Raw genomic sequence first — 21,134 nt, forward strand, 5'->3', positions numbered from 1 at the left:
ATGTCTGTGTATGTTAGAAGAGATATCTTTCAATTCAGAGATTACTGAATATAGAAAATATTCCCTTTGATATTAAGGTGGTTAACTAGTGTACATTCTGTTCAGATGACAGATACTGCTGATTGCTTAGTATTTACCAGAGTGTCATGTCTCATCTCCCTTCCCTTCCACTGGACTCCTTTGGCTGCTACTACCACCTTCCTTCCCAGCATTAATAAAAATCACTTGCCTTCCACCAGCCAGGTCCCAGTAAACATCTCCCTCCAAAAAAACCTAGGAGTACTTGTGGCACCTTAGAGACTAACAAATTTATTTGAGCATAAGCTTTCGTGGGCTACAGCCCACTTCATTGGATGCATAGAATGGAATATATAGCGAGGAGATATATATACACATACAGAGAGCATGAAAAGTTGAGAGTTGTCCTACTAACTCTAAGAGGCTAATTAAGTAAGAGAAAAAACTTTTGTAGTGATAATCAAGATAGCCCATTACAGCTCAGCCTTTACAAACTCTGAATCTATTTCACCATGTTAAGTATTCTCACACCTCTTGTCCACCTCTTGTCTGTAATGGGCTATCTTGATTATCACTACAAAAGTTTTTTCTCTTACTTAATTAGCCTCTCAGAGTTGGTAGGACAACTCCCACCTTTTCATGCTCTCATATATACACATACAATCTCCTCACTAGATGTTCCATTCTATGCATCCGATGAAGTAGGCTGTAGCCCACAAAAGCTTATGCTCAAATAAATTTGTTAGTCTCTAAGGTGCCACAAGTACTCTTGTTCTTTTTGCGGATACAGACTAACACGGCTGCTACTCTGAAATCTCCCTCCAAAACTTCCATTTGCAGGCGGAGAGAGAGGAAGCCAAGGCTGCCCTAAGAACTGTCTAGAATACCTGTCAAAAACAGCAGGGAAAAGTGATTTAAGAAGGGAGCTAAGCAGGAAAACCTGAATGCTTGGCTACAGCAGCCCTGAAAACTTAACAGGATCCAGTGGTGAGGTCAGTTGGGATGCAAACTATTTGGGGTGTAAAAAGAACAGGCTGTGTGGTCAGATTGAAAGGATGACGTTTAATGAGGCCTGTGCCAGGAAGGAATGAAGGATGTCGTAGATTACATGGAAAGGTGAAGTATGGTCAGGACAGCCTATTTTAGTGAGGAAAGGAGATGAATATGGCAGCCTCCAAGCAATCAGATCAGACAGTAAAGGTTAAACTTCCACATATTTCCTGATCAATATTTGTTATTTTAAAATATCCATTATTTTTAATTATTTAGTTATCTATCTAAAAAATTTAATATAAGAACACCAGAGTTTTGTTCTAAATGTATACTCTTTGTACCTTAGTTTCTCCATGTTTGAAATACAGTAGAACCTCAGAGTTATAATCACCGGTCAATCACACACCTCATTTGGAACTGGAAGTACACACTCAGGCAGCAGCAGATACACACACACACACAAAAAGCAAATATAGTACAGTGCTGTGTTAAACGTAAACTACTAAAAAAATAAAGGGAAAGCAGCATTTTTCTTCTGCAGAGTAGTTTCAAAGCTGTATTAAGTCAATGTTCAGTTGTAAGCTTTTGGAAGAACAACCATAACGTTTTGTTCAGAGTTACAAACATTTCAGAGTTACAAACAACCTCCATTCCCAAGGTGTTCATAACTCTGAAGTTCTACTGTACATATAATGATATTTTCCTGCCTCAGAACTGTGTGTGGATTTGGCTGAAGAAAGAAAGTAGCCTTGCAAGCTTACATAGGGCCAGATTCTGCCTTCCTTCCTTGCTTTCAGTGATACCTTACTCCATAAATAGGCCTTTTGAAGAAACTGGGATTGCTCAATGTGAATAAGTGTCAGAATTTGGCCCAAAGTATATACTGCAAATATTACTGCTGCTATATATCAGTATATAAGGACTAGATATGTTGAAGTTCTGAAGGAACCTTCTAGCTTTGGATTCTGGGTTATTGAAGTCAATATAGTCTGCCTGTGAAGAGCAGCTTGCAGGATCAGAGGAAAACAAAGAGAGCATCCCTGTAATGCGTACTGTTTGACAGCTTTAAGTCAGATGATCATTCTTTTGTTTTTAGCCAGTTCAGGCCTATATCCCTGGAGCACTTACCATTATACAGATGAAATCTTGAAGATTCTGGCTGACCCAGCCAAACCCATAGTGAAGATAGCTGGATATCTGAGGCCACGCTGGACATCACTGCTGCCGGAAGTGCGCTTTCGTCCATTAAATGCTGCTCTCTTGTGGTAAACCTCCGCTGAAAAGTGTGGAAAAGGAAATCCTGACCCCATTGTGTTTCAGTGTGCTCACTTTCCCAGCCACATTAACTGGGAGTTCAGCACTACATTTCAGCAGCTTAAATATCGCAGTCCTGAGTTTATCATTTTCCCGCCTTTTTCCACCAACTCAGTGCACACTGTCTTAAGGAGGGAACTGTGCCTCTAACCTGTGGTGATGTGAGAGCATTTTCTGAAGGGTAATGATGGTATCTTTACCTTCCAACCCAAAAGTATACAAAGACTGTTTATTCTTGGCCTGCTTTGCAGGTTACCTGCTTTGTCCTCACACACACTCAGGGAATGACTCAGGTAAGACATTCCCCCTCCCCCGCCCTGTGTTTCAATGGCTGCTTTCTGTAACTCATTTTTTAAGGCAGACATTTGCTAAGTGACATCTGAAACATCATTTCTGAAGAAACAACCATCCTGACAGTGACAGGTCTGCTTTTCCTCTCAGGAAGCTGGTCCGAGCTGCTTTGCCCCGTGCTAGGCCTCACTACTATGCTGCACTCTCCTGAGGCACCTGTTTTGGTGAGTTAGGCTTTAGCCTCTTATTACTCTTTGTTATTTGGAACCATCTTTGACCTGCTACAGAGCATGCAAGTAATTTACTTTTTATTTTATTTATTTACTGGTGAATAGCTATATACATTAATGTGAGGAGAGAGAATCAAGCTTAGGGTGACCATATTTCCCGAAAGGGAAAACAGGACACGGGGTTGGCCCACGCCACTCACTCCAGTCCCCACCCCCGCGTGAGGCTGGCGCGAGCTGCATACCCGAAAATGCCCCTTGTGCGAGGCTGGCTTGAGCCACCCACAGGAGGCCCTCTCCCCACACGAGACTGGGGCTGGTGTTGCCCGAGCTCCGCCTGCCCCCTGCACAAGTCTGGAGCTGGCATCACTGCTCACCTGAGCCCTGCCTCCCCCCCTTGCATGGGGCTGGCATTGCCACTCCCCCCCCCCCCATACATGTTCCTCTGCACGCCACTTTTTTGACAAAGTAGGCATTGCTTTTGTCAGCTGGTGAAGTTGGCAAATGCAAAGGAACAATTGCCCATTTTTGCCAAAAAAAGTGGGGATGGCCAGGACAGGGCTTAAAAAAGGGACTTTCCCTGCCCAAATGGGACGTATGGTCACCCTAGTCAAGCTGCTACTATCACCTTCAGTTTTCCAGGAAACCCCCACATTCCTTTTCTAAGGCAAACTAATTGCATGTAAGGTGCTGACCTGACAGCCTTGGATACTGAAGTCCTGCTACCTTCAGGTCAAGTACAGCATGGGCAAGCTTCCTCTCCAAAGTACAGAGATGGGCAAACTATGACCCTTGACCGTCCTGCCTGGCCTTTGAGCTCCTGGCTGGGGAGGCTAGCCCCCGGCCCCTCCCCTGCTATCCTCCCTCCCCTGCAGCCTCAGCTCGCCATGCTGCCAGCACTCTGGGCGGCGGAGCTGCGAGCTCCTGCCGGGCAGCGTGGCTGCCAGTCCTGGTACTCTGAGCGGCATGGTAAGGGGGTGGGAAGTGTGGGGGTTGGATAAGGGTCAGGGGCTCCTGGGGGGCAGTCAGGGGACAGGGAGCAGGGGGGGTTGGATAGGGGGTGGGGTCCTGAGTGGGGAGTTAGGGGTGGAGGTCCCGGGAGGGGGCAGTCAGAGGACAGGGAGCAGGGGGTGGTTGGGTTGGATGGGGCGGAGGTTCAGGGAGGGCAGTCGGGGACAGGGGGCGGGGGGGTTGGATAGGCGTGGGAGTCCGGGGGACCTGTCAGGGGGCAGAGATGTGGATGGGGTCGGGGCACTCAGGGAACAGGGGGGTTAGATGGGTCAGGGGTTCTGAGGGGGGCAGTCAGGGGGTGAGAAGTGGGAGGGGGCAGATAGGGGACAGGGGCCAGGCTGTTTGGGGAGGCACAGCCTTCACTATCTAGCCCTCCATACAGTTTCAGAACCCCAATGTGGCCCTAGGGCCAAAAAGTTTGCTCACCCCTGCCATAATAGCTTACAGCCATGCCCATGTCTAGGGATGAGTAGGTAGTTGTAACAGCCGTCAGTTAAGAAGAGAAATTTGTGATGTGGAACCTTATCCTCAGAGAACTGACCTGAAACCACAAGATTCAAGTCAAGGAAGCCACCAAACAGATGGAAAGCCAAACTGGGTTGGGATTGAACCATGGAACTAGAAGTGAAAGGCTTCATAATACCTGCCCCTTAAACTATCCACTTCCCCTCTCCTTTTTTTAAAAAATAGGGTTTATTAATTTTTCAAAGCAGCACATATAAATAAATTCATTGCAATTACCAACAAACCTAACACAATAGACAATCCTAAGGATTATCCCATACCCTGTAACACCATGAGCTGCTTTAAACAGTTTGATTACATATCTCTATTACACAGTCTCTCTTTCAAACTCTAATAACTCAGTATGTGTTGATTAATGTTTAAATGATAGCAAATAAACTAATATGATGTAAAGAGTAATATGGTAAAAATAAAATAAAAGGAAGACTGATTATAACCCCCATATAATTCTTTATAAATGCTGAGGAAACTGGCTGTTGAGGGGGGCAGGAGAGGGAAGGGTGGGAATGGGGGTTGCAATAAGTAAGAGTAATATGCCAGAGTCAGGAAGGTTACCAACAGCGGAAAATTAGACAGGTTCAGTCTCTTTCCTGAAGTGGTGCCCTATCGCTGGACATTTACCTTTATCTCTTTGTAAGTGACCCCTCCATATCCCTGCTCTCAGTCCCTAACAGAATTGCTGATCTGGAACCAAGTGCAGGGTGGAAGGTCAGCTGGGAGTACGTGTCTGCTGAGATAGGGGAGAAAACCAGGAGAGAATCAGAGCTGGGTGCAGGGCAGAATGGAGGAGTTTGGCTGTGGACTGGTTTCAGGATTTGGGTTCAGACAGGCAAGAGGATCCTTAGTTGGTTGGGGGTTCACTATCAGTAGGCAGAGGAGTGTCACTGAAGAACCTCACCTTCAGTACTGTAAAGGTTAACCTGGTGAGACTGAGGGCATCCTCTTTCCCATTGTATCTTGTCAATACGAAAACAAGGGGACACTGTGTAATTGAAAGGTAATGAATTTAAGGAAATATTTCTTTACTCAAATGATAGTTGAACTCAGAGCCGCAGGTAGTCCTGGAAACAAATAGTGTGGCAGGAATTTTAAGAGGGCTATAATTTTATGACCAGTTATGCAAGCTAAAGCAGTGATACAAAGTAACTCAATCCCCTACTTCAAGGTGCAAGCTGACCACCTGTAACAGTCGGGAGGGAATTTCCCTTCTTCACCCCTACCATTGCACAACTGGTGAGGGAGGTTTTGTTTTTCCTTCCTAGAAACATCAGATAATGGATGCAAGATAGTGGACTGAATGGACCAATATTAGATTAAGTATGGACATCTATCTGTCCATGTCACACACACTATAGTAATTCCATCATTAGTCAAAATGAAGCCAAATTTAAGCCTGGATTATTCCCTCCACTTACGTGGCTGGAGTAGATCAATGTTGATGGAAACGTCATCCCCTCCTTTGCTGTGACCATGCAGGTACTCCACCTGGTTTTGAGAGTCGGGCAGTGTTGGAGCACAGGACCAGTCACTCTCCATGACATTGTCCCATGATCAACTCCTAGATTTCCATGAGGAAATGTGGGAGGGAATTAATGCAGCATAAAGCAGCCACAAAACATTGAGTCCTCTTTCATAGCTGCTGCTGAGCAGCTGCAGGAGGACTCTGCCAACGCCAGCATGGCTTTTATTGGAGCATGGAAAAGGCTCCTGTCACCATACATTTGGTGCTGCCCTTCCCACACGTATCTTATGGCCTTTCTTCCTGCTTATTCTGAAGCCCCGTCTACCCTCAAATTTTCAGCACATGCTTATGTGTTTTGCTGAATCAGGGCCCCTATGCACAACACAATAATCCACAATGCTTTTTAAATTCTTAGTAGTAAAGGTCTTCAAAAAACACATAGGCTCCAATCCTGCAGTTAGCCACAGATGGGTAAACTGCTGTGCCAGCATGGAACACCATTGACATCAATAGGGTTCCACATGGGTGTGCCTGCATTAAGCTCATGACGGGCTTGGGACTTAATGATAATGGAGAAAGTAACATTAATTAAAACTCAGCAAGGGAGACCTAGTGTGACGGGGTAGACCACAGAAACCCCCTTGGGAACTGTCAACTGATGTGCCAAGACTACTTCTGCCCCTGCTTTCCCTGCCAGGTTGGGACTCCAGCACCCTGGCTTGTTGAGCCAGACACGCCAGTCTGCTCCAACACCGACCCAGAGTCCAAACCACGTGCCCCAAAGCTGCAGACTTAACTGAAAGCAACTTACAGAAGTGTTCCTGTCTTTAACACTCAGATGCCTAACTCCCAATGGGGTCCAAACCCCAAATAAATCTGTTTTACCCTGTATAAAGCTTATACTGAGTAAACTCATAAATTGTTCACCCTCTATAACACTGATAGAGAGATACGCACAGCTGTTTGCCACCCCCAGGTATTAATACATAAGTAAAAAGTGATTTTATTAAATACAGAAAGTAGGATTTAAGTGGTTCCAAGTAATAGCAGACAGAACAAAATGAATTACCAAGTAAAACAAAATAAAACATGCAAGTCTAAGCCTAGTACAGTAATAAAACTGAATACAGATAAAATTTCACCCTCAGAGATGTTTCAATACGTTTATTTCACAGACTGGATGCCTTCCTAGTCTGGGCACAATCCTTTCCCCTCGTACAGTCCTTTTTCCAGCTCAGGTGGTAGTTAGGGGATTTGTCATGATGGCCACCTCCTTTGTTCTGTTCCACCCACTTATATATCTTTTGCATAAGATATATATGCAAATATCTCCCCCCCCCCCCGCAATGGAAAAGCACCAGGCTAAAGATGGATTCCAGTTCAGGTTACATGATCACATGTCACTGTAAGACTTCATTACCCATTTGCCAGCACACATGTATACAGGAAGACTTACAAGTAAAACAGAGCCATCTACATCAATTGTCCTGGTTAATGGGAGCCATCAAGATTCCAAACCACCATTAATGGCCCACACTTTGCATAATTACAATAGGCCCTCAGAGTTATATTTCATATTTCTAGTTCATGATACATTTATACAAATAGGATGACCACACTCAGTAGATTATAAGCTTTGTAATGATACCTTACAAGAGACCTTTTCCATGAAGTATACTTTAGTTACATTATATTCACACTCATCAGCATACTTTCATAAAATCATACAGAGTGCAACATCACACCTAGTATGAACAACTAACTATTATCAGGCCTACTGGATTCTCAGAAGAAAGTTCCTCAGTTCTAAAGCCAGAACTCTTATTTAATCTAAAACAATTATTTAAGATTGCAAACATCTCTAATGACGAGGATCATCAGCAAAAGCAAGGAATACAGAAGGCATCCATAAAAACTCCTTATTGGAAAAAGAATGAAAGAAAAAAGTCCTTAAGACTGTATCCAAGGACAATAACCAACACAATATCTTACAAACAGAAAAGAAATGTAAATTAGCCAAGACTAATTTTATGACTGTTGTGTTTTATTTTATGTCATTTAAAAAAAAACAACTCTCCAGAGTGAGTGTTTTTCTTCCCCATTTAAACGCCCTTTAGGCTTTTGATTTTAATACATCCCAGAACTCAGCCATGAATTCCAAGTTATTACCTATTACATTTACAGCGAAGATTATACAAAAAGGCTATTTATTTCCATCAGATATAATCCTGTTTTTCAGAGGGGGATCTAGAGATTTCCTTAAGATATCTCAGAAGGCCACAGAACAAAAGGAGGAGGATACACACACACACACACACACACAGACACACAGACACACACACACACACACACACACACACACACACACACATATGACTACAACTAAAAACAAATGGAAAATATTCAGTGATGTTTTAGATCTTTTCATTTGCAGTACAAGCTTTCAGTTTTAAAATGATCAATGCAATCAGCACCCCAATTTAATTTATCATCCTCTATAGCTCACTACGTTATGACAATGTATTTTGTTTTATGCTGTATCATGATTTTGTCATGTCATGCTCTACAAATGGAGGAAATGTTTTAAAGTTATGTCTGAGAACCACATTAGAGGTAGTGAGCAAGTAAAACTCCTGTACAGTAAATCTAAGATGGTGTAACTCATACATTGAGGAAGCCAAAAAGACAGTGTAAGTTGTATCAATTTAGACTCCTTCGTATATATTACCAGATATAATGAGACTTCCCACTGAATTTGGCCCACCATCTCAGGTGATTATCTCTCACAGCTCTCTTTGAGTGTTTACACATTCACTCCAAGTTGAACTTTCTAACATGAACTATTACAAGAAAAAAAAATATGATGTGAAACTAGTTTGGCTGCCACACATTCTTCATGTCTTAACTTGACAGCTCTCCATTATTCATTCTGATGCGCCCCACACTGAACCAGGCAGGTATAGTGCAGAGAACACATTGTATTCTTCCCTCCCTTGCATTTATATGCTCACAACTATCAGGTGGCCCAAGGCATTTATTTCTTTCATAACCTTTTTTTTAATGCTTTCTGGAGCAGATTATGCAAAGATTTGAGACTTAATGAATCCTTGTTTCACCTTTTGCTCAAACAGCAGTTAACAAGGAACCAGGCAGTAGCATTGGAAATGTAAAGTATTAAGGAGGACATTCATTTAACAACATCCTTTATTCCCTTTTGTTGGAGAGTCTTTAGAAGGAAAAAAAACTCTTGTCTGGTAAAAAAAAACCTCTTGTTGTTAAAGTCCAATCCCGTTTCATAGCAGACAAAACAAGTTGCACACACACTAGAGTGTGAGAGAAGAACAGCAAAGATAGAAATGCATCTTCTGTGTCCGATCTTGGCTCTCACTTGCAGCCTCACTGCTGGAAAACACAGAACCAGCACACGGTCTTATCAGTCGCTCTGAACCTGGCAAACTTGTACTAGCATCAGGCTGTTTAGGGCATTGCCTTTAACTACCTCTTTGATCACAGGCTTACAGCAGTGTTGCAAAATAGCCAATCTTGGCCAGCTAAGCCAACTCCTATTAGATAGAAGGAAAAAGGGGAATGATGGAAGAGAGAAAGGTAGGGAAGGAAAAGGACATATGGGGGCAGGGGGGAGAGAGAGACAGGGGAAGAGAGAGACAAAGTCTCACATCCCAGGTGGCATTTGGGATTCAACTGAAGCCACCAGAAGTGGTAATGTCATCTGGGTCCCCCTTTCTAGCCTGGTTTGGTCAGGACATCTCTTAGGATCAGGATGACAAAGGCTGGGGGTCTCAGAAGACAGTGGGGATGGCAGCCATGACTGTGTCTCTCTTCTGCACCTTTACCCATCCACATCTGTTGGTCTAGGTAATTGTGACATCTTATGAACTTACATTCACTTTTTACAGTTGAGCTCACAATAAGGGTAAGTGACTTTCAAAGGCCAAACATTCAAACTAGCAGCCACATTGCTACCACCACAACCCAGCAGTAATTGGGCGGGGTGGGGGGGGAGCAGGGGGACAGGAGAGAAGAACCTTCTCTGAGTGAAAATGAGCATGCAGGTGGTTTTGGCTTTTGTTCCTTTCATCTGACAAACTAGGGGGGAAAGTGGTTGTAAAAAAGGATACGTGGACCCTTGTAGGTAAAATACCATTTAGGATGAATCCCACTTTACACTGCTTTTTTGTACTAGGCAAAGCTTGCTCCAATGGTATAGTAGCATGACTGCAATATTAGCTACTGCTTACTGAATTTACCTTTTTTTTTAATTTAAATCTTTGTGTATTCAGAAGCAAACCCTTTGGCTATATATCAGGAACACTGGATTGATCAGTTATCACCCAGGTCTCAGAACTGCCAGCCTCAAGTGTTTAAAAATCATGAGTAAGGCCCCAAACATCATGACTTAAAAATTAGATTTTTAAAATACATCTAGAGTTCTTTTTATCTACCTGATGGCTTGTAGCCTTTAGCGTTTGTGTTTTAAGGCTTGTCTCTGCAACAAAGAGGACCAGAAACTTTTTTTTAAAATGAAAACTGAGATTCTAATATATTCACATGATTTCAGAGCTTTAATAAAAACACCAAACATCACTCACATTTAAATCACAAGTGTACAACTCTAATCTTAGCTTTCACTTAAGCACCTATAATATTTCAGGTGGTGTCATATGAAAGTAAGCATGTGGGGGGTGGAAGACCAGGAGTCAGAGACTCCATTGCACTTTGCTCAAACTCCTTTGGGGTGGCTTTACTAACACAAATGCAGAAGGCATGTGAATCTGAAGATTCTGCCTCTGCAAAGCCCAGGAGAATACTAGCAGAGCCTCCAGTATATATGCAAATGACTGTCAAGTTGTTAAAGCACAGACACAATGTCAAAAGTCCTGATCCAATGTGCAGTGCAAGCTGACAAGTAGTATCTGGCCCTCAGTAAATATTTGTTAAATGGATAATTTTTCTATATCTTCTCTGTTATCTTGAAGATGGTGATGTTTTTTCAGTACTTTTCTTGCTCAAGTTTCCTGGTTGGTGGTTTTTTTCTTCTTCTTATTTATCTCATGCATTTGATATTTCTTTGCTTTTTTTTTTCAGTACCTACTTTTGTTTCCAATTCTTCTTACCCCCATGATTCACTGACATTTAGAGTATCTTTTGTTCTCAGTATTTCCCCTCTGAGAATTTTTCAGTTTTTTCATTATTTGTGCTCTCCTGTACCTATTTTGACAGTGTATGATTGAGTTTTCCAGTAGGTGTCTTGTTTGCTATTTGCTAATCTTGTTCTCTCTGTTTGTTCACTTTCTGTACATGTTTATTTTGCTCCACCTTTTCTCTTTTCAGTCTTGCTTTTGCAGCAAGAGATGTTGGAAATTGTGACAGAATAAGCAATTACTAGGAAGTAGGAAAAAGTCTCAAGAAAAAAAAAGATCATACTTTTTAAACAAGCTGAACTTGTTCTCCCCATTTTGTTTGGGCACTGAAAAAAGGCTAGATCAGAACTTCCACTTTTCCTCAAAGTTACCAATCTACAGTCAAACAGACCAAATTCAGGAGAGGGAAAAAAGGGAACAGACTAAGAAATGTGTTTGTCCTTATCTAATTTACTGAGCAAGGTTGCTGGTAAAACACCACAGACGTAGTCCTACCATCTTTGCACAGGAGTAGCTCTTACCTGAGAAGCTCTGTGGACATGAATAGGGTTGCTTGCATGAGCAAGATTTTGCTGAATCTAGTCCCTAGGAAAGAGTAGTGATAAAATTAATAATCTACAGACGGAGAGAGGAACATGTTTGCACCGCAGCTAGTATCCAGGGGCAGAGAAGCAGCAATTTCTTCCTGTAACCTAATGTGCTTCCTTATCTTTATTGTCACTATTACCATTCCTCATTCTCCTCACTTTATTCTCCATTTGACTGTGAGCCTTCCTTGCACAGAACCTTAATACTCACTGTTCTTCCATCCAGAACATAACATCTAGACTACCCATTCGAATCTACAGGTCACAATTTGGCCCCCGCTTCAGCCGTGCAAAGCATCTGGAATGCAGGCTTATGCAGCTACCCAATTACAGGACATCCCCAGGGTGTCTCTGGCTAGTCCCAGCTTCTGGGCTATCTCTTTAGGGCTATGGGCAACCAAACATAACAGTAGCATTTGGGGTATTCTAATTTATCCCAGGGACTAGATGGGTCTCTGGCTGCCCCAGAACCTGGAGGCTACAAAGCTGGTTAAACTCAACTTTTGTCTCCACTTCCTGAACAATAAAGTATAGTTCATAAGAACATAACATAAGAACATAAGAACGGTGGTACCAGGTCAGACCAAAAGTCCATCTAGCCCAGTATCTGTCAACCGACAGTGGCCAATGCCAGGTGCCCCAGAGGGAGTGAACCTAACAGGCAATGATCAAGTGATCTATCTCCTGCCATCCATCTCAGTTCAGGCACAGCTTAGACTCTGGGCTGGCCCACTAGTCTAGTATTCTTGTCTGAGGGACACTTCTGTCTCACCGCCTTACTCTATTTCTGTGTCCAGCAGAGCTATGCAATATTCTTCTAATGTTTTATGTACAAATCATTCAGGCCTTCTGCCATTTTTGCGCTATTGAATCTTAACCCTACTTCTATATCAGCCTCAAATGTATAATGTCTTTTCTAGATCTAGACAGTCCTTCCCTGGAGCATGTCTAATAATAGCTATTAGAGCATTTAACTCATTTCTAGGGGGGTGCACACACTAATATTAAAATAACTATTACATTTTGCCTGCTATCTGCTCAGTCAGTTCTAATATTGCTTCTCAGGATCCTACAAGATTTCATGGATTTTTGTCAAAATATGGGGAGAGGGTGAAAACAGCTGTGATGAATTGAAATTCTGTGTCACTGGGATTATCGTAGTTTTCTTTGTGAGGCAAATACAACCTTGGTGTATAGCCTTGTAAAAAAGTGTTTAAAAAAAAAAAGTCTTCACTCATTGATAACATGATTTGTCTCCATAATTAACAGACCTGTAAGCTACTCTAGGTTCACATGCTATGCTTGATAGAGGCCACTCTGGGTCACCATTTCTACCAACAAGACTGTTTAAAAAAAGAGAAAGAGAGACAGAGAGAGAGAGCCTGTTAACACACAGAGGGCTGAATTTTCAGATGGAGACTAATTCTGCAGTTGCAATATTTTGTGTGCCTCCCCTTGCTTACAATTTGTGTTTGTAAGTGTAATGTCATGTACAAACTGGCAGTTAGTTGTCAGATTTGTGTACTCACTGGTTAGTTTACACTGTGTTCACATAATCAGTCTACTTTGAGATTGGCTGGTAATTCGACCTTGAAGCTGAAGAGCTCTGTTTAAAAACAGCTTGTCAATTGCAGAGCATGACTCTCCTACCAGTGCTGACAGGGCCCTGGTAAATGTGATTTTAGGCTAGGTATTTTGTGGATGCTTTGAGATGTATTGACCCTCTACATACTTTGCTACATCCTTGACACACTGAAGCAGGGATTCAAAGGAATCTCCCAATGACCTATTATCCATGGATTATTGACATAATAGACCATAACGAATTACCCTGTTTTCTGGGCCAGTGCATATCTAGGGAGTCCTTCATCTGCTAAGCATTAACATGTTAGATGGCCTCAAAGCAGCTGTTTTGATCTGAGAGTTTTAATATTTTAAAAGGTTACAGTGTAATTTTATAAAATCCTCTCTCTATGTGCAATAAGATTTCATATATTCACAAGGCAAGGAGTGGTCCTTGACCAGTTTGTGTGTGCGGAGGCAGTGTTATTAATAGGTTTATTGCATCCATCTCTAACTTCTTCATTTATTTCTGTTATTGGAAGGAGCCCCAGTCTTGGACCAGGACCCTATTGTGCTAGCAGCAATTCTCAAACTGTGGGTCAGGACCACAAAGTGGATTGTGACCCCGTTTTAATGGGGTCACCAGGGCTGGCATTAACCTACTGGTGCCTGGGGATGAAGCCAAAGCCCGAGTCCCACTGCCCAGGCCAGTGGGTCTCAGGCTTTGGCTTTGCCTCCTCCCCCTCTCTCCCCATGGGATAGCGGGTCTTGGGGGAGCCTTAGGCTTTGGTCCTCCCTACTGGTCTTACAATTTTTGTTGTCAGAAGGGGGTTGCGGTGCAACAAAGTTTGAGAACCGCTGCAGAGGTTGTACAAGCACAGTGATACCTTCATATAGTAACTAGTTCTGTTTGTTTTTCTCACGGGTGGTTTATATTACATCACACTATAAAGTATCTAGTACGTTTATTGCACACTTAGTTGATCTGACAGTCTTTGCCTCATTATTTTGCCTATCCTATCAAACAGATACACTGAGGTTTTTCCTTGGGATGCATGGGAGGGAGTGAAGTGAGGGCTAGCCTGGTTTGTAAGGTTGCCACATAAAAGTAAATTCTGTTATATGCCACTAACAAAGTGAAGGAGAAAACAAGTTTGTTTCCAAATTTAATTACAAACCAGCATGCATGAAAAACAGCGGCAAATTTTATATAGTGCCATGAGCGTAAGTGACTGTTCAGTACATTAGGTGATTTTGCCAAACAGCTCTACCCTGAAGACACTAGTACATACAAGCACAGTACCAGAAAAACGATGTATGGTCTTTAGGGGTCAAATCCTCCCTTATGTTATTTGTATTATGGAAGTTCTTCAGAGGCCCCAATAAAGACTGGAGACTCATTTTGCTGGTTAAGATGCAGCAAACCGGTTTAACAGAGGGAATGGAAAATGAAAACAATAGTATTAGGAACACATGACTCATTATTTGCATAGTGAACAGGCTTCAAGACAATTTTATATATATTAGAGCTGTCAAGCGATTAAAAAAATTAATCACGATTAATCATACTGTTAAACAATAATAATGTACAAATGTACAGCAAGTGTATAAAACGTAGATCCAAACATCCCTTACTTTTTTGAAAGTTCAAATTTGGATCTGAAGGCTTTGGCTACACTTGCACTTCAAAGCGCTGCCGCGGCAGCGCTTTGAAGCGCTAAGTGTAGTCAAAGCACCAGCGCTGGGAGAGAGCTCTCCCAGAGCTGTCCGTACTCCACCTCCCTGTGGGGAATAACGTACAGCCCTGGGAGGGTGTTTTCACACCCTGCTGCAGCGCTGCAAATTTGCAAGTGTAGCCAAGGCCTGAACTTAGTGCCTCCAACCTAGATCTAACTGCCTGTGTCTCGTTTTTTTTTTAAGTTTAAGGGCCTGATTCAGATCTCAGTTCTGCCAGTATGAATCCAGTGTAAAGCCTCTGAAATGAGAGAGGACTATGCCTCCATTACCAGTAAGGTGATATATCACTTTCTCTTAAAAAGAAGGTAAAGAGCAAGCACCATCATTTTTCCATTCCCTTAGTGAACATAGGAAACTGGTCATGTGGGGTAGTCTCATCTGATCCTAGCACATAACCAATGCTCCAGACCAAGATTCCTCTCAGTATTCTGGGGTGGAAGATTCCTTCCTAACCCCAGGTTTGGGGACTAGTTTAACTATGGTCATCTGTGTGTTCACATGCACACGATCAATTATCTACTCTTTTGACTAGGATGAAGTGCAGTATCACTACACTGATAATGACTTAGACTCTTAATCATAGGTGACGACCCCATGGATGCTCTGGGGCTGGAGCACCCATGGAAAAAAAATGGTGGATGCTCAGCACCCACCAGCAGCTCCCCGCCCTGCCCCCCTGCTCCAGCTTACCTCCGCCTCCTCTGCGAGCGCGCCGCCGCATCCTGCTTCTCCCCCTTCTGTCCCAGCGTTTGCGCCACGGAACAGCTGATTTGTGGGGCAGGGAGGGATGGGGGAGGAGGGGGAATGCGGCGCACTAGGGGAAGAGGCGGGGATTTGGGGAAGGGATTCAATAGGGGCAGGGAGGGGGCAGAGTTAGGGCAGGGACTTTGGGGATGGGGTTGGAATGGGGCGGGGGCAGGGAAAGGGTGGAGTCAGGGCAGGGCCAGGGGCGGGGAAAGGGGTGGGGGGCGCAGGCATCTACCGGTGCCTGAGAAAGTTGGTGCCTATGCTCTTAATACATTCCATGGGTGGCGTACCCGAGTCCACTTATCCACTGATGCTTTAAAAACTCCTGCCTCCTAATCTGGGTCTATACTGGTTATGTGATATGTATGTATCTCGTGATCCTGGTAACCGATACCTGTAATCCCTCATAACTCAAGCCTGACTCCAGATGTACAGTACCTTCCCTCTTAACTTGTGTATATTTAACTGTAAACATTAACTTTAAGAACAATTTTAAATCAGTTTGATATGACGCCACCTTGTGGCAGGGGGTAGGAGAGAGAATAATGGAGAAATGGAGGTGACATCCTGCACTTGTGGGAAAAGTTCTAAAAAGTCTCTTCCATTTCAAATTTCTATGATCCTATTTATATCCCACTAGTATCTTGATAATTAATTCTGTTAATTTATTGAATTCCAGTATGGAAGATTCCACCAGCACCTCTGTAAATGATATCTAGCTCTTGCATAAAGGAGGTCAGGAAAATTATCCCAATTTTACAGATAGGGAAATAGAGGCACAGGGAAATAAATTACTTACTCAAGGTCACCTGGCAAAACAGTGGCAAAACTGGAAATAGAACCATGCTCTCCTAAATTCCTGTCCAGAGCCCTAGCCACTAGGACACACTGCCTCTCAGTATCTGTGTACAAATGTGGGACAAAATGTTACATAAAATGACAAGAAAAACAGAAAAATATTGTGACTTTAGCTTATTTAGCACAACTAATGCTCCATGATCTGTTTAGTGATTCTGGATTTATGAGAAAGGGTTTTCAATGGTAAATTAGAGAATGCTAGTCTCATGTGGGCAGAAGACAAATTTGCATTTCAGATGAGGGACAGTTAACAAAAAAAGCCGTAGGCTGTTTTACATCTGGGTTTCAGAAACTCACGGGGTAGTTTCTTTATGGATTTCTTGTAGCTTTTTTCAGGGATAGCTGTATGTCAGGGCCGGGGAGTGTCAAGAGTCTTGCAAGATGAGTTTATCTGGTTCTAAAACATCTATCCAGACCACTTTTTTGTTCTCTTGGAAACATGTAATGAGAAGCCTTAAGCAAACTCAGATTAAGGAAACATCCAGGTCTGTTGCTGTCTGGGATGTTGCTTTTTTCCCCAATGAGTGCAACTGAGCATACCTAACATATTTGCATGCTAACAGGTGGGGCAGCATTCTTGCCTTGGGGCTGGGAGGATGGATCAGCAGTTGAGGGTAAAAACATGTCTGTTGCATTGAGTAATTGCTGCAGGGGGAAACTTGCTTCAACCATGGGTTTGGCAAGGTTTGCAAAGAAATCACCTCTTCCTCTTTTATTTAGGATCAACTGAAAACAAAATCTTCAACTAGAGCTCTAGGAAGAAAAAAAAATCACTGAATTAGTGTGATTAAGCCTATAGAGAGTTTAATGATAAAGGGGATCAAGGGTGAAGTCAAACTTTAAAAGGAGTATTAAGTAGATGTTTTAAATATGATTTTTTTAATTCACAAGTTTGTGGGTTTGAGGCCTATGCTGATTCTCTTTAATTTACTAAATACTATCAAAATATTATCCCACTGCATTTCTATCTTTAGGACCGTATAGCCCCAATCTTGTGCCCACTGAAGTCAATGGAAGCTTTGCCATTGATTCTAATGGGTGCAGAATCAGAAGCGATATCAGTATCCTCCCCCAGAATCGTATATCAGCAGAATATTAAAAAGTATTTAATGAAGGAGCAAGTACAAGACTATCTGCTTTCCAAGCAGTTTTCCTCTTACTCTTGTACTTACAGTGCTAGGCTGCCTGGCCAAGGAGAGAATTAAAGAATAGCTAAATGTTAGTGCTGCGGATAAGCAGATAAAAGAATGGTGGCATAGCAGTGCAACAGTAACCTGTTTTACATTTTATTCTTGCAGAGGCTTTTGCCTTGTGATGTCCTGTATGGGTACAGAGATCCATTTGCACAGTACTCATTGCAGTATAGGGGATGGAAAGGTTCTTCATTAAACTTTGTGAAATGCTGTAATTTCTCATAAAACAAAGCAGTTGCTTGCCAGCATATAATGACAATATCCTTTCTTTTGTCAAACAATGAGACAACAAAACTCCCAACTCCCCCTGGCTTTGCCCCTATAGATTGCGAAGAAGCCACTAAGAGCCAGGGGAGAATTCCTAGGCCACGGCACAAGATCAGTTGTAGGGCCAATGAAGGTGGCTTACACTTATATTTTTCTAAGTGGTAGAAAATGGCTTAACTGCCAGGAATATGCATGTCTTTCAAATGGGTGAGGTCTGTCCAGCAAGCACATATTATACCCGTCACATCATTAAACTGCTTGGGATTGATTTGTGTGTGATTTAAAGACATTCAACTTCAGGCAACTGGCCTATATGATGGTTTCCAGCAATACCAAAATAAGTGTGGCATAGGGGTTGGTGAACCTTTTATTTCAGCAACCTTATCAAATATGAATCCAGGGAAAAGCCTCCATTGAAAAGAAAACTGTACATTCACTGAATGGCTCTGATTCTTCACTGCCTTCCAGCTTGTGTAGCTTCTATACACTGAGGTTGTATATGTAGAAGTCATATAGTTGAAGTTAAGCATGAGTATCTTTCTAGGTACTTATATTGATCTCATCACCATCTTAAGTACCCCAGTTATTAGTGCATTTTTATCCTCACAACACCCCTTGAGGTAGAGAAGTACTGTTCCAATTGGAGACACAAGGTGGGTGAGGGAATATCTTTTACTGGACCAACTTCTGTTGGTGGGAGAGACAAACTTTCAGACTTACACAGAGCTCTTCTTCACAGTGCTTCCAGTTGTACAGATGGGAGAATTTAGGCAGCAGGTAGATTAAGTGACTTGCCCAATGCCATACAGGTAGAACTAGGAATAGAATCAGGGTTTCCAGAGTCCCTGGCCATCAACTTAATAAATAGACCATCCTTCCTTCCTAAGGGCATAAGTGTTTGCATGATCCAGGCCAAATACAGTGCTATATTTCTTTAGAGACTGTAATAAAATACACAGGGAATAAATATATATTTTTTAAATTTAAAGGTTTCTCTTTAATTTATGGGCTATCTGACCCTAGCATGCTGCTACTGGGCAACTAGTTAAATTTCTTGAGCAGGTTTTCAGTGACTCAGCCCTCCAGCTGTCTCACACAGTCTGTAGGTGTACAACAAAACAGACCCATTCTGGGGTACAAGTCCAACATGGCCTCTCATGGTGCCCTCTGTAATGTCTCACTCCATAGCCCTGTCTCCAGGCTCAGATCTCAGTCAGTTTAACAGGACCTATCACAGTACCTGATTAGCCTCAGCTCCTCTGGGCTAGTTTCCAATGGTATCTGCTCTGTTATGGAGCAGTGCCCTGGCCAGGGCCCTTCCCTGATGACTCTTCGATCTGTAACAAGCCTTCCTGACCCCTGCTGAGTCACGGGTTCCATTTGATCCCCTTCCAGGGTTAACACTGTTCAGTTAAATGCTGACCTTCTTCAGAGTCTTCTGCCCCCTTGTCTGGGCAGGGGTGGCTTTAGCAATTTCGCCGTCCCAAGCACGGCGGCATGCCGCGGGGGGGGGGCGCTCTGGCGGTCGCCGGTCCCGCGGCTCCAGTGGACCTCCTGCAGACGTGCCTGTGGAGGTCCGCTTGTCCCGCGGCTCCAGTGGCGCATCCGCAGGCATGCCTGCGGGAGGTCCACCAGAGCCGCCTGCCGCCCTCCCGGGGACCGGCAGAGCGCCCCCCGCGGCATGCCACCCCAAGCATGCGCTTGGCGTGCTGGGGCCTGGAGCCAGCCCTGTGTCTGAGCACAGTTCAGATCCCTGCTCTAGGCTCAGGCCTCTTGGCCTGTAGTGGGGAGACACAGACCCACCCACTACTCCAGGTCCCAACCCAGGGACCCTATAAATAGCAGTTGCCAGCTGCTACCCTTTAACTGCTTGCTGCTACATTTCCCTGGGCAAATTTCCCTTCTTAGTCCCAGCACTTTCAGCTTCACCCTTATCTCAGGGCCAAAGTCTTGTCTAAGTCCCAGTCATCAACCAGGAGCATCTTCCTTGTTTCTCTGGCTCCAGCCAAGAACTGATAGGTCCAGCAGCTCCTTTTGTAAGAGTATGCTGGGTTCTGATTAGCTGCTTCCCTGTAGCCTCTCCATGCAGCCTGGTGGGCCCACCTCTACTGCTCTTTCCTGGGATAGGGTGTAGTAGGACCCTGAGGCCTCCAGTAGGGGGCCTCAAATGGCCTGATTCAGCCATCACAGGCAGCCGGTGACCTCACAGCTACCAGAGATTAGGTTTATCAGCGTCCTCACCTCACCTGCAGGAAGCTCCTGTTGGGTTATCAAGGCTAACTGCCAGCACACACTTGAGTCCCCATGACCGTGTGGATATAAATTCATTTGAGAGGCTTTGCTGGCAGTTTGAAGAGATTAGACATATTCACCTTGTCTCTGAATTGCAGGGAGCTTTATTTTTTTGGATAGCTGGAGTTGGGCTTATGTGAGTCTCATGTTGGCTGAAGGAAACAGTCATTTTATTCTAAGGGATAGTACTGACGCCATTTTTAACTTGGTCTAACCAGTGTCTGTACTGACTGTTTGAGCCTTTTTCCTCAAAAGTTGTGAAGTCTATGTTTCCCTCAACTCATATCTCCCTGCACAGAAAGTTTTTCTCAAAGTCAGATATGGAGCCTGATTCTCCACTGCTTTGCGTAGTGACTTTACACTGATCTGGCTCTGATCTTTGCAGAGCTGTAAATGACTGCACAAGGCATTGGAGAACAGGGTCCTCGTGTTGGTGAAGAAGGAACCAAAAAGATAATTTTCCTACATTTTTACTGGTCACTTAACTGCATTCTTCATTGATATCAAAATTACCTTTTAAAATACCATTCTCTCTCTGGAAGTAAAGAATGATGTCTTACAGGCTATGTTGTTGGGGCAATTCTCTATCATAAAACTGGCTGGTAGGGAAGTGGATGTGAATCCTCCAAGAAAAAATATCTGTATGCTGTAGAAAACGGTGCTGCTGAATCACTAGGTGGCTCTCCTCCCTCTGAACTAGTATTAAACAATTCACCAATATTAGGGCTGGTCAAAAATTCTCCATTGAAACTGTTTTTGATGAAAAGTGGATTTTTGACTGAATTAAACTTTTAACAGAAAGTGTCTGCTTTTTTGTAGAAAATTCTGACTCTTTGTAAGAAGAATAAACAAAATAAAGGTTTTTGGCTTTTGAACAAAGGTTGTTC

General features: G+C 43.2%; 1 long non-coding RNA gene across 1 annotated transcript in view; it reads left to right on the forward strand.

The window, feature by feature from the left end:
- Positions 1-2,414: 2,414 nt before the first annotated feature.
- The window catches only part of LOC120384828, a 41,755-nt gene continuing 23,035 nt past the window's right edge, over positions 2,415-21,134 (forward strand). The window contains exons 1-2 of the long non-coding RNA XR_005589128.1: positions 2,415-2,618; positions 2,767-2,840. This is a non-coding gene — a long non-coding RNA (uncharacterized LOC120384828). The remainder of the gene's footprint in view (positions 2,619-2,766; positions 2,841-21,134) is intronic.

Source organism: Mauremys reevesii, linkage group 16 (genome assembly GCF_016161935.1).
Source record: "Mauremys reevesii isolate NIE-2019 linkage group 16, ASM1616193v1, whole genome shotgun sequence".
In the NCBI taxonomy this organism is placed as follows: Eukaryota; Metazoa; Chordata; order Testudines; family Geoemydidae; genus Mauremys; species Mauremys reevesii.